Source organism: Pteropus medius, unplaced genomic scaffold, assembly GCF_902729225.1.
Source record: "Pteropus medius unplaced genomic scaffold, Ma_sr-lr_union100, whole genome shotgun sequence".
Lineage (NCBI taxonomy): Eukaryota > Metazoa > Chordata > Mammalia > Chiroptera > Pteropodidae > Pteropus > Pteropus medius.
In genome coordinates this window covers 29,814,654-29,826,916 of record NW_024344378.1, presented here as the reverse complement: position 1 = coordinate 29,826,916, position 12,263 = coordinate 29,814,654, and the positions used below count along the sequence as shown (strand labels likewise).

At 39.0% G+C, this 12,263-nt stretch overlaps 1 protein-coding gene across 3 annotated transcripts in view; it reads right to left on the bottom strand.

Moving 5' to 3' along the window:
* SGMS1 (sphingomyelin synthase 1) overlaps positions 1-12,263 on the bottom strand; it is a 256,609-nt gene that overhangs the window by 206,564 nt on the left and 37,782 nt on the right. The gene's annotated exons all lie outside the window — the stretch shown is intronic.

The window sequence follows — 12,263 nt, the reverse complement described above, 5'->3', positions numbered from 1 at the left end:
CCTTAAGAACTGAATCTCTAAAGGCGGGGCATCTCCCCCCGAAAGATTGGGGCATACTCCCGGCCAGGCACCCCAGGGCCGGGGCCCCCAGCACACTCGGGGTATGGTCCATGAGTCCACTTGGGGCACGAACCCAGGACCTTCTCTGTGTAAAGCAGACGTGCTATCCACTACACTATGGAGCCACCCAGGAAAGAATTCTTAAATGCTGCCATTTATGTTACATGAAAGATGCATTTGGATAAGAAGTAGTAAAGAGCATAAGTTTGAGAGTCAGATACAAATGGGTTAAAAATCTCATCTACCATTAAATGGCCCAGGCAAGTCACTTAACCTCTCTGAATCCTCCACTGAGATACAAGGTACCAAGTCCTAGGAATGACATAACATCTGACTCCTTTGCCTCTAGTCAGCTTCAGTGCCTCCATCTTCTGGGATATGAGTTAAAAGTTAACACATATTGGTGCATCTGTGTCTCCAATGTCAGGGTATCCTCCTTGATGCATGAGTCCTGGGTAGGAGGGGCGCCCCCACCCCCACCCCATCAGAGACACTGAAAAGAAAGGCCATTGTTTCCCCCAGCCCGGGCACTCAGTGTGTGCATGTGTCGCCAAGGCTTGGACAATCAGATGCTCCCACCCAAGACTGAACTGGAGTAAGTGATAGAGAGAGACAGGGACAGAGGAGAATGCAGCTGAGTAGCATGCAGGTAACTCTACACCCAGGGCCTAGCTGGAGCCAGCAGGGGTGTCTTCACTGGGTTGTCCACACCACAGTGGTGGCTCATAGTCTCTGTAATATGGTTTTTGCTGTGGTTCTGGCAACCTAGCTTCCTTTCATAACTGCTGGATATTCTTTCAACAAATGCTTTTTCTGCTTAAGTTCTTATTTGCAACCAAGAACACATGGACAGGGTGGGAAAATTCTGACAACCTTTGGCTTTCAAAAGTGCTACAGGATGACAAAAATAAAACATCAAAGGAAGCCAAACCAGAAAAGTGATAGCTTAGAAAATGAGACTGAGCAAGGATTCACATTGCAAAGGTGGTATTCAATGAGTTTGCCCTCCTCTTTTTTTTTTTTTTTTTTTACCTCAACCTTTATGTAGCTTTTTCATTTTTGAAAACAGATGCTTTCTCTTTATGCTTGACACAGTGGAGGGCACTACAACCAGAAAACATTGATTTTCTTTGTTTTGTTCTGTTGACAGCTTCTTCTGCTCTCAAATTTCTCTCCTGACCCTTGTAAATTGGCAGGCTATGGATTATTAAACTCCTTAGCGTTCAGTTCAGTTTAACGAATCTTTAGAAACGGCCTACTATGTGCAAGGCACCATGTTATGCATTTATAACTAAACTCATTAACAAATGGAAACATTTCAATTCAAAGTCAACTAGATATTTTATAATTAATGTTTGAAATTTTTATTTTTAAGTGTAAAACACCAATGTAATTATTTTGTGACCACTCTGAGTAATATATAATATATTCTAGTAGTACAAAACCAAAAGTTTTCAAAGTAGTGATCTATAAGTCAAATGCAAACCACAGGGCAGGTTTTGTTTGACTTGTTTGACCCACATGGCTCTAGGGCTATTTAAGCTTTCCATTCGGTTACGTAAAACTCTGGATTTCTACGAAAATTGGAAGATCTGGCCTCTTCCCCCAACCCGTCCCCCCGCCCCAACGCCCAGATGGGCTACCATCTGGCAATACAGAGCAGGTTCCAACAGCATTTGCTTCTGTTAAAGCAGCGCACAGCCTCTGCCATTATTTAATATCCAACTCACTTCACCAATTTATGTTATCTGCTTGGCCCCAACAGGCATTTGAGTTTGAGATTCTTGTTTTAGATACATCATAAAGTGGACTTTAAAAAAACACACGCACACAATTCAAATGTTTCTAATTTTCCTTTTTCCACAAAGAAAAAAAAGAGGGAGAAAGGATTCTTTCCCACTTTAATCAAACATTCCTTGGATTTTAGACTTTGTGGAAATATTAAATATACTAACTACTGTATCTCTAATCTCATCACTATATTTTGTATTTAAATGTTTGTTTTCAGGAAATAATGAAATGTTATGCCTCTCCATTTTATTCACACTGCCACCTTTCAGGGAGGGGAAGGGGTATGGGAACATTTGTCTAGTTCACTAGGGCAAAAAGGCTGGTGGAAAGGAATCTCACAATTTTTTATACACTTTTGACCGTTTCTAAAATATATCAAACATCCTATGTTTATGAGCAAAAGCATCTGGTACTATAAGAGCAATAGTTTTTTTAAGGCTTGAGAACAATTTTTTATTAGAATTTGTTAGAGTGACTCTCAGTAATAGAAACATTAAATTACTCTTAGCTAGAAAGTGCTTGAACTAGTGGACAATCTAAACCAACCTGGGAATGGTCATGTGCTATTCATACCAATCCTAGAATTTCTTTTTTTATTAAATTTACTGGAGTGACAACAGTTATCAAAATTATACAGGTTTCAAGTGTATAAGTCAATAATACATCATATGTATATTGCATTGTGTGTTCACCACCCAAAGTTAAATTTCCTTCTGTCACCATGTACTTGACCCCCTTTACCCTTTTCTACATCCCCTCTTCCCTCTTCCCCTCTGGTAACTTCAAAACTGTTGTCTGTGTCTATGAGTAACAACTAAATACACACATTTCTATTTCTTCCTAATTTCCTTTCCTCCCATTAAAAGGAGGCAGATAAAATTTCCCCACACTTTTTGTTATTACAAAGCACCAAAAAGAGCTCGAAAACAATAGCCACTCAACAATGCTTGGTGAATGCTTGACTACTCAAATGAAGAAAGGAATGAAGGAAGGAACAAATACATGAAAGAACGGAACAAAATTATTTTTGAGCCCAGAGGGAGCCATGAGGATCCTTGTCATCTACTGTCCAATGCCTCTAGCTGTCTGAATTCCCTCCTTCACTGTCTCCAAGCCTACACCATCAGAATTCTGATAACTTCCATCTAATTCATAATTCCTAGCTCCATCTTCCTAAATCTTTACTAAAAGTAAAGTTTGGTTTAAAAAATAATAGCACACACAAACTTATATTTACATTCCTGTGATGACTTTTCTCCTACATAAATAAGAGAAAACAATCTAGGATGCACTGAGGTTGTATTTCTCTGTCCAAAAGAAGTGAGAGCTGTAAGCGCTGTCTGGGGCGCCTATAGACGTAAAATAGTGTGGACAGGAAGTTTGGTTTTTTGGAAGGGATGAACAGTAAGGATGCCAGGAAATGGGGATGACATGGCATAGCAGAAAAAGCACCAATTTTGGAGTCGGTAGGTTTTTTCTAGCTAGGTCGCAACAGGAGATGGTAGTTAAAATTGAGCACTTTGGAGTCAAATGGATCCAGGGTAAATGCTGATTAAGCCACTGTTATGCAATCTGGTCAGACAGCTTAACCTCCCATCTTCAAGTGATTTCTCACCATAGGAGGCTGGTGAGGGAGGAGCCTGTGACAAGGCCCAAAGGTGGCAACCGCACCCGGGTGCCACAACTGCAGCGAGAACGGCTAATCTTCACCATGGTTCTTTTTCAAGGTCTTCTGCTGACTTCTAGGAATTTATGGTTACACTTCTTAAAACAATTTTACGCCGGCAAAGCACTGCAGACTGTGGGCCCTCCGGGGGAATGATGCCATGAAAACTAATGGAAAACTTTTTCAAGGAAATTCAGGAACAATGGAAGATATTGTTTTGGTAGTCTTTATTTTTTAAACCAGACTTCCTCAACTTGCAGAAAAAGTCACACAACAAACATCGCATAATCTTGGCCCCTCAATAGCAAAGGTAGTAAAGGACTAGAGCTTGACTATATAGAATTACTGAGCATAACAGAAACTCTTCTAGTAAACCTGTTATTAAGCCTCAGGTTAATCTTTACAATGTTAATGATTCAAAAGAAAGGGGCATTCCATGTAGACTTGAACTATTGTGAACATATTTTTTAAATAATCCTGAAGAAAATCAACATAATTGGACTCTCATAAGTATAGCTAGTGCCAAGGCATCACACATGAAATTCTTTTAAAAAGTGCAAATAAAGACCCAATGAATGAAATGACAGAGACTTGAGGTCCACATGCTACTGTTCTATATCTATAGTTCCCAATTAAGATTCTAATAATAAGACTGTATTGTGGGCCCTTGGATTCCATGCTATTTCAGAAAAGTGTAAAAGAAACAGTTTCTGCCCAGAAACCTTCTGGACAATCTAACTGCCAAAATAGTCTTTGCCTCTGGCAAAAATTTTATCAAGTCCAACTGCAAATACCAGTTATCTCTTGCTGACAAGGCTCTGATCAAATTACTGACAAAAAGTACAAAACATTAATGACTGATTGCCTAATAAATTCAGTTTGCTTTATGAACAAATCCTCTCTCCCTAATTTCCTTGGAGGAAAAAAGTAAACTTAAAAAGGTAAAAAGATTAAGAAACCCATCTTTATGAGGCCACTTTGCCAGTGCTTAGGCAGCCCACATTCTTGGCCTTCCAGAAATTTCATGTCTGTTCTAATATTTAAGACCTTAAGAGAACGTTGGGAACATTAACAAAAGACAAAGGCTTAAGAGTTAGAAGAATGAGAACTAAAGAAAGCAAATTAGAAGCTGGATGCCATTCAAACAAAGCCTGGCAAATTTTTCCACTTCCCTACAGTAAGCGCTGTTGCATCTGGGAAGTTAGCAAGCAGAAAGGGGCACCAAACAGTGCCCAGCATATCACAGTGCTTGAGTATAATTATAGCATAATAATATATAATAGTATGATAATAACATCTGCTCTGTATTTAACAAATATAAAAATCTACATATTAACATAAATATAAAACTTACATATATATACACAAATATATGCTAAATTTCCTTTAATCCTTAAAACTCTGAAGCAAACAACATCCCCATTTTACAGATGAGAAAACTAAGGTTTAGAAGATTAAGTAATTTTCTCATGGTCACAGTCAAGAAGCTAGGATTTACCCCAGATCTGTCTTGCCTGATTCAAAAATTGGGCTCCTACACACCATGTTACCAAAGAAAGTTCTCCCAGCAACTGAATGGCCACACAGGAAAATGAGAGAAAATAAGCCACCACACATTTTGTACAGTTGTGACCACAGGCCCAGCCAGCCTTCTCTTTAACTAGAAACAGAGCTGCAATGGGCATTCCTTGGCCAGAGGACCACGCTGTCTTCTGCAAGTCCAGTTTGCTGGTGAAGGCCACCTCTTCCAAGGCTCATATCCCTTCTTCTAGGCAAAAAAGCAGCTCCTGAAACTAACACTATGGGATTAGATTTATAACCAAGGATACTAGCATATTACATTATGCAGGACTTCCCAAATAATTGAAATATCAAAGTCCATGCAGAGGGCAGTAAAAAAGGTAAGACCTACCCACTGCTCGTACCCCAACAGTCTCATTTGCCAAAACAAAAGGGAAAAAATTCACAATTCCTTGTCCAGAAAATGACAGAATTCTAGAATACACCTGATTCAAGTGTGCTCTGCAGCATTCTAAAGGTGTCTTCATACATGATGGCGGGGGCGGGGGGGCGCGTCACAAGAGGCATCCTCCATCAGAGCAATATCAGTCATTTGTTTTTCACAGTGGGTTTTTGCAAAAAAAAAAAAAAAAAGTACTTGAAGAACTGGTTCCATTGCTAAAATTATGACTCTATGACCTTGCAAAAATTAATAAGAAACACAGTACCTCAAAGATGCCTAGTTTATTTTTAAACCAAATATAAATTATAAATGTTGACAGTTAAAAAGAGATCCTTTTCGTTTTCCTTTTAACTTTTACTTTCTCTACAATCTCTTGTCCTATACCTTCCTTATTCTCCTTTTCTCTTTAACATATATAGTAGTGAAATAAACTATAGGACCGGTCTCCACTATTAAAACAGAACAGAGACCACAGTTTTTAACACTAAGAAGAGAACCCTCCAGAAGACCTAGCACCCAGATTAGCTTTCCTGAGAGCTCCCTCCCCAATTAGCATTGCTGCTGACAGCACCAGGCTGGGCTGGGGGGGTGTGGGGAGGGGGTGTTCCAGGGCACACATTTGACCTTGAAAGCTATGGCCCAAGCATGGGCAAAAACATTTCCAATACCTTCTGAAGGGCTATTCTAGTCCTACAGGAAATCAAAGGAAAACACATAAAGCAGAGAAGTATAACCATTCATCTAAGAAAATACATGCTTCTGATCTTCCCAGAGCTATTTTGCTCCTAGGATCCCAGCCGCATTCCACATCTTGTTTAAACAGTCTCCGCTAGAGCACCACCCTTAAAGTCATCAAGTCTCGTCTCTTCCTTTCCTTCCTGTATCACACTTGCCATGTTAGAGAGTGGGACCCCCAGACGCCTTCCTAACCAAAGCCAAGTGGGAGATGGCAGCCCCCTCAACCATCTAACACTCTCTCTCAGCCCCAGCTTCTGACATGCCCCACAAGGAGGTGGGTGATGGATATGCTAAAGCAGCTCACCCTATAGGTGACACCCAACTTCTTTAGACAGAAAGATGGCCAGTTCATCTTCATTACGGACCCAAGAGTAAATTTCTCAAACGACGATATAACTATAGTCTCCACAAAAGGCATCAGACACTGGGGTCTCACATGAAAAGCCAGCAACCTCTGAAACCCCTCACCACATACTATAGACTCATCTTAGAGTCTCTTAAGAGTCACCCTTGTCCTCACTGTCTTCCCAGCAGACACCACAGCTGCAGCTAGAGGAACATACCCCTTTATGCGGAATAGCCAAATTCCATAAATGCCACCCTTTCTTCTCATCCCCCTCCAAGAACATGGGGAGTCCCACAATGGATAGAATATTTCATTCACACGCTATGTGAAGAGCAGTTTTTCCATGGAGAAATTGGGTAGTTAAAATGCTCAACTAGATGAGGGGCCTATTCATGACAGTCTCAAATTACAAATGACAAAGCTACACTCTGTATTATACATTTTTTGAATCACAAAGTCATCTATCTCATAAACTTAACCCTTCATTAGCCTAGAGAACATTTTTGATACCATCACCCATTATCTATGATATGTGATAAACTTCTGCCAATAGAAGTTTGTTAAAGAATACAAATTATAATTACCTTGTACTGATGCCAACATGATGTTGGCAACAGAACAGAATTTCAAATAATCATTGCCCTGCTGGCAATATAATCTAAATCACTTGGAAACTATAAATATCTGGTTCTTCCTTGACTCTTCATCCAGTAATTTTTAAATACTGCACAGAGCTGAGGCTGTAAACCCTGGGAGCGAAGTAGCTCTAGCAAGATCAGAAACAGATAGTTGTAGGTCTCCTTTTAATTAATTAATTAATTGATTAATCAATTTTAAAAGAAGGTTTACCTTCCTTTGCTGACTCTCAGAATTTAGCAAAGTCTTTCAAAAGACTCAGGTGACTTCAGTTAAGCTGAGGGTAACCAAGGAAACATCCTGCTCATGCTTGGGCTAGAGCTTTAAAAGTGGAAGTGTGGCCCAGGCAGCACTCTGATAATCATCGAAGATGACAAAACTCAGGAAGCTCCAGACTGGGCGTTGCTCAGCTAACCTGTCATCATTTGCACGGTTTCCTGTTACTTAGCACAAAAAACTCTGGCCTCTGTCTACTAAGTAACAAACACAGCCCCACCATTTCACTTCACTACCGTACATATGGAGACAGACTTGGAAGGCACAGAGAAAGAACATGAAATATAGAAAAGAGAGGAGGTTGCTAATTTAACAAAAGGGAACCCTTCCTAACCTATGAGAATTCATAATTTATTTATATTCATTTTTAAGAAAACTCAACAACCAGGCTTTTCTGCGGTCTTGTCCTTCCTATTAATTTTAATTCAACCTCAAGACAATAACTAAATTTACCCCTAGATCATCGGTGGCCTTAATAAGAGTATGTGACTTCCTAAACTTAGGAAACCTATGAATCTGATTTCCTCAAAGGTTTACAGAGTGATAACAGGCCAGTGCTTTTAAGTGGAAAGCAATTTCTCGGCTTTGCACACAGCCCTGCACGAAAGGAAGCACCTCTGGCAAGCTTCCACAGCAATCAGCATGGAAGTGAAGAGGTCTTCCTTTCCTTTCCCAAGTGGTGAAGTTACAGCTATCGAAGAGCTGCTAATGCACAGAGCTACAAATCTTCTGAAGAGAACTTCTGTTATGTAATCACCACCAAGGCCAAGAACCATCATCTCAGTTATCAGGCAAAGACCAAGGCATTCCTCTGAGAGGCTGTGCTCCAGTAAGCAGGAAGAAAACATGGATATTTGACAGAGGACATGTAGAGCATTCAGAGAGGACAGAAAGCAACTGAATTTATCACCACAAGAAGCACACCATGAAACGATCCAAGGTCAGTAGGCCTATATTAAAAGTACCACACTGCCCTCCTAAAAACTGCTTAATTTTTGCAGAGACCTGCTATCAGAATTAAGGTTATTTTTTTATAATAGTTTTTTACCTGCTCTCTGACAATCTGAGCTTGAATGCTTTGTTGAAGCATTTACAAGGGATCAAAATCACAAATACAGCCTTATTCCCTATGCTGTATTTATGTCCAATCTCTCTGGCCTGCAGAATGCCCTTTGCGGGTGGTCAAGGACAAATGGCATTAAAGCCTATTATTCAGTTTTTCATGTAAGAAGGCTTAATGTGTCAGCTGCATTTTAATCTAAGGGATTATACGCTTACCCTCAGAAAATTCCTTTTAGAAACATCAATAGGGATCCTTTTTTAAGGATTCTTATTTTTATCTCAAAGACCAATTATTTACAAATTTATTGGTATTTTATATCTGAAACGAAGAAAAAGAAGCAGCTGCTGCAGAGTTAACACGAAAGCCAAGCTCTCTGATGAGACAATCTAAATATATATCATGCCTTAAAAATAAAAAAGGATGCCAGCTAAGGCTTGCCACAGCAGGTATGTGTCTGACCGAAAACCAGTGCTACAAATCCTGCCCTGAATTTATTTTTTAAGACTTCTATATTGACTTCCAGTTGGACAGAGGATAAACACACATATTTAGTTCCTCTCCCGCCTAAAACTCTACCATAACAACAATCACTGCTTTTTAATGGCATAAATCCACAAGGACAAACATAATAGGAAAGATTAAAATTTTAAACTTTTTAAAACTGGAAATCAAATAGATGATGGCAACTGACTTAGCAGAGCCTTTGGGCCATTTCTTCCAATTTGTGAAGTCCCACTCTTAAACATGAACAGACATTCAAGGATCATGAGACACATAAAGAATCTAACATGAAAGTAACAGTGAAAAAAAAACAACAAAAATTATGTAGGAAAAAAGAAAGCTTCAAAAAAAGTATCATCAACCTCCTCAGAGAGCTGAGAAAATACTGTTATGAAATAACAAGATTCTATAAAATAGAAGCATTCAGAGACCCAAAACCTAAGCTGTCAGAAAATAAAAACATGATAACAAACATGGAATTTTAACAGAAGGATTAGAAAGTAAAGAAAATATTCTAACAGCTTAAAAACAGAGGTGAAAAACAGGAAAAAAGACAGTCATGGGACAAGTCAGTAAACATCTAATAGGAATTTCAGAAGGAAAAAACAAAACAAAACCAGAAAACGAAGGGGGAAAATCAACGATGATACACTTAAAGAAAATTTCTAAAAATTAAGGACATGAGTTTCCAGCCTATAAGTGACCATTTAGATCTCAGCAAAATAAATGAAAACAGACCCTCCCTACCAAGGAATAATATCATGGCATTTCAGAACACTCAAGATAAAGAGAAGAATCTAAGAGAAAAAATAACAAAAAATCAGTCACCTACAAAGGACTGGAAATCAGAAGGTCTTAGCTTCTCACCATCAACACTAGAAGCCAGAAGGCAAGGAGCACAGCCTTCACTATTCTGAGGTGCAGAGATTTCCAATCGGGAATTCTATACCCAAGGAGACTATAAATTATATGTGAATGTGAGAGTCTCAGATATAAAATAATTCAAAAGTCATACTTCCCATGTAATTTGTTAGGAAGGTTCCAGAAGATGTGGTCTGCTAAAATGAGGGAGTAAACTAAGAAAGTATAAAATATGGAATGAAGAAAACAGGGAAGCCAATACAGAAATAAGATAAAAGAAATCCTCCAGAATGGTGCTAAAGGAAGAGTCCGTCTCAACATGCAGCGCACAGCAGGCCCACAGAGGAAGTAGTCTAGATTGGGACAGAGCATAAGACTCCAGGTAGAGATTTTATCAAGAAGATAAAATTGATAAAATACCTAAATGTCTTAAAATATTGGGAGGAGATTTATATGAAATGCCGTTTGTAGTTAAATTAGTGATTAGTGCACAAATTTTAAAAACAAGACAATCATTAAATCCAAAAAAACAAAATTTGTATGAAGGAAAATTAACCAAATTATACTATATAGCATAGCTGCGAATCAGGTTTACACAGTACAAGACAAACGCCACATAAGAAATTGGGGAGAGGGAAAAACAGCATAGAGGAGACAAGAGGCCTTGTGGAACTATATAACCCTTTAAAAATCAAGCTTATATAACTTGAATAAAAACTAAAACAAAAAAAAGAGAGTCCACACTTAGTATTTCATTAGTATACTACTTGACAATTTGCAAAATACTTTGATATGTGTCTACTCATTTCACTTTTACCACACTGCAAAGTTAGGTTACTCCCTTTATACAGATGAGGGAACCACGTCAGGGAAATTAAGTAACTTGATTAAAGTGACAGAGAACAACAAAGTGGCAGAGGCAGGAAGAGAAAGAGTGTGCCATGCACAAGGTGTGTTTGAGATTTACAATATGGTTGATACTGATGATGCGGGTGGGAGTCTAGTAGGAGATGAGCCAAATCAAATTTCAGAGTTCATCAGTTCTCAAAAAAAGTGTACATAAGAAGCACCCGGAATTCCACTTACACGAGGTTTCTAAAGTAGTCGAATTCATAGAAGCACAAAAGAGACTGGTGGTTACCAGGGGGTGGGGGTAAAGAGAGAAGGGAGAGGTATATGATGTAAAGTTCTAGGGATCTGTTTCACAACAGTGTGAACACACTTAACATCACCTAACTGGAAACTCAAAAGTGGCAAAGATGGTAAATTTAATGTTATGCATTTTTTTACAATTAAAAAGAAGAATCACCTGGGGGTCGGGGTGGGGGTGGGGGTGCTTATTAAAACACTGATTGCTAGACCTCACCTGCAGAGTTTTATTCAGTTCAGCAAGTTTGGATGGGACCGAAGAATTTCTGCTTCTAACAAGTTACCAAGTGATGCTGATACCACTGCTCCAAGGGACCAATTTTAAGAACCACAGCTCAACTCCAAAGGTTCTCAGTCCTAAATGCACAGTACGTTCACCTGAAACCCTAGACCAAGTAAACAAGAATGCAAGAGGAGGAGGCATGAGGAGGTCATTTACCTGGACATGGAGTACTTTTATAAGGTCCTCAGGATGACTCCAATATAGAGGCAGTTTGAATCCCTGGCCAGGACACTGGCCCACACCAATTGATAGTACAGTATATGAGTGCTATGAGCAGGCCTGTGGCCACTCAGCCACATCTGGGCTGTGCCTCAGTTTCATTATCCATAAAATAATGGTCATAGAGTTGTTGAGAATATTAAACAGGATAATCAACAAAAGAACTCAGGGTAATGGTTATCACATAGTGATAATGTTATTTATTACTTTTGTTGCTGACATTACAGGAAATAAGATTGGCCCTGTTTTTCCAGCTATAAAAAGGGGTCAAGTTAAAGACAATTAAGAAACTATTAATATTCAATCCTAGACTACTTGGGAAGGCAAAAAGCTCCCAAGGAGCTAAGAATAAAGTAAGTGGGATTAAATCTAAGAACCTATTATGATTCCCACAAGCATTTTGCAAACCAAGGGTCGCTTCTACAGGATTTGTAGCTAATTCCTTTATTCTCTGATTAGGTGTTGTTATTCAGAATATAAATATCATTGTAAAACCAGGTGTTGGAATCAATACTCAAAACACCATCACCTTCATCTAAAGAAACAATATAATGTGGTGTGTTCAGACACAGAAGATAATGTAAGACTCAGAGCTGAAATTCCTGAAGACATCTATGTGGTAAACAATTTCTTGTCAAAAGAAAATGAAAATGAAGACAAAGGCACAGTTCGGATTGGTTTTTTCATTCAAGAAATATCTGAGCGCCTCCC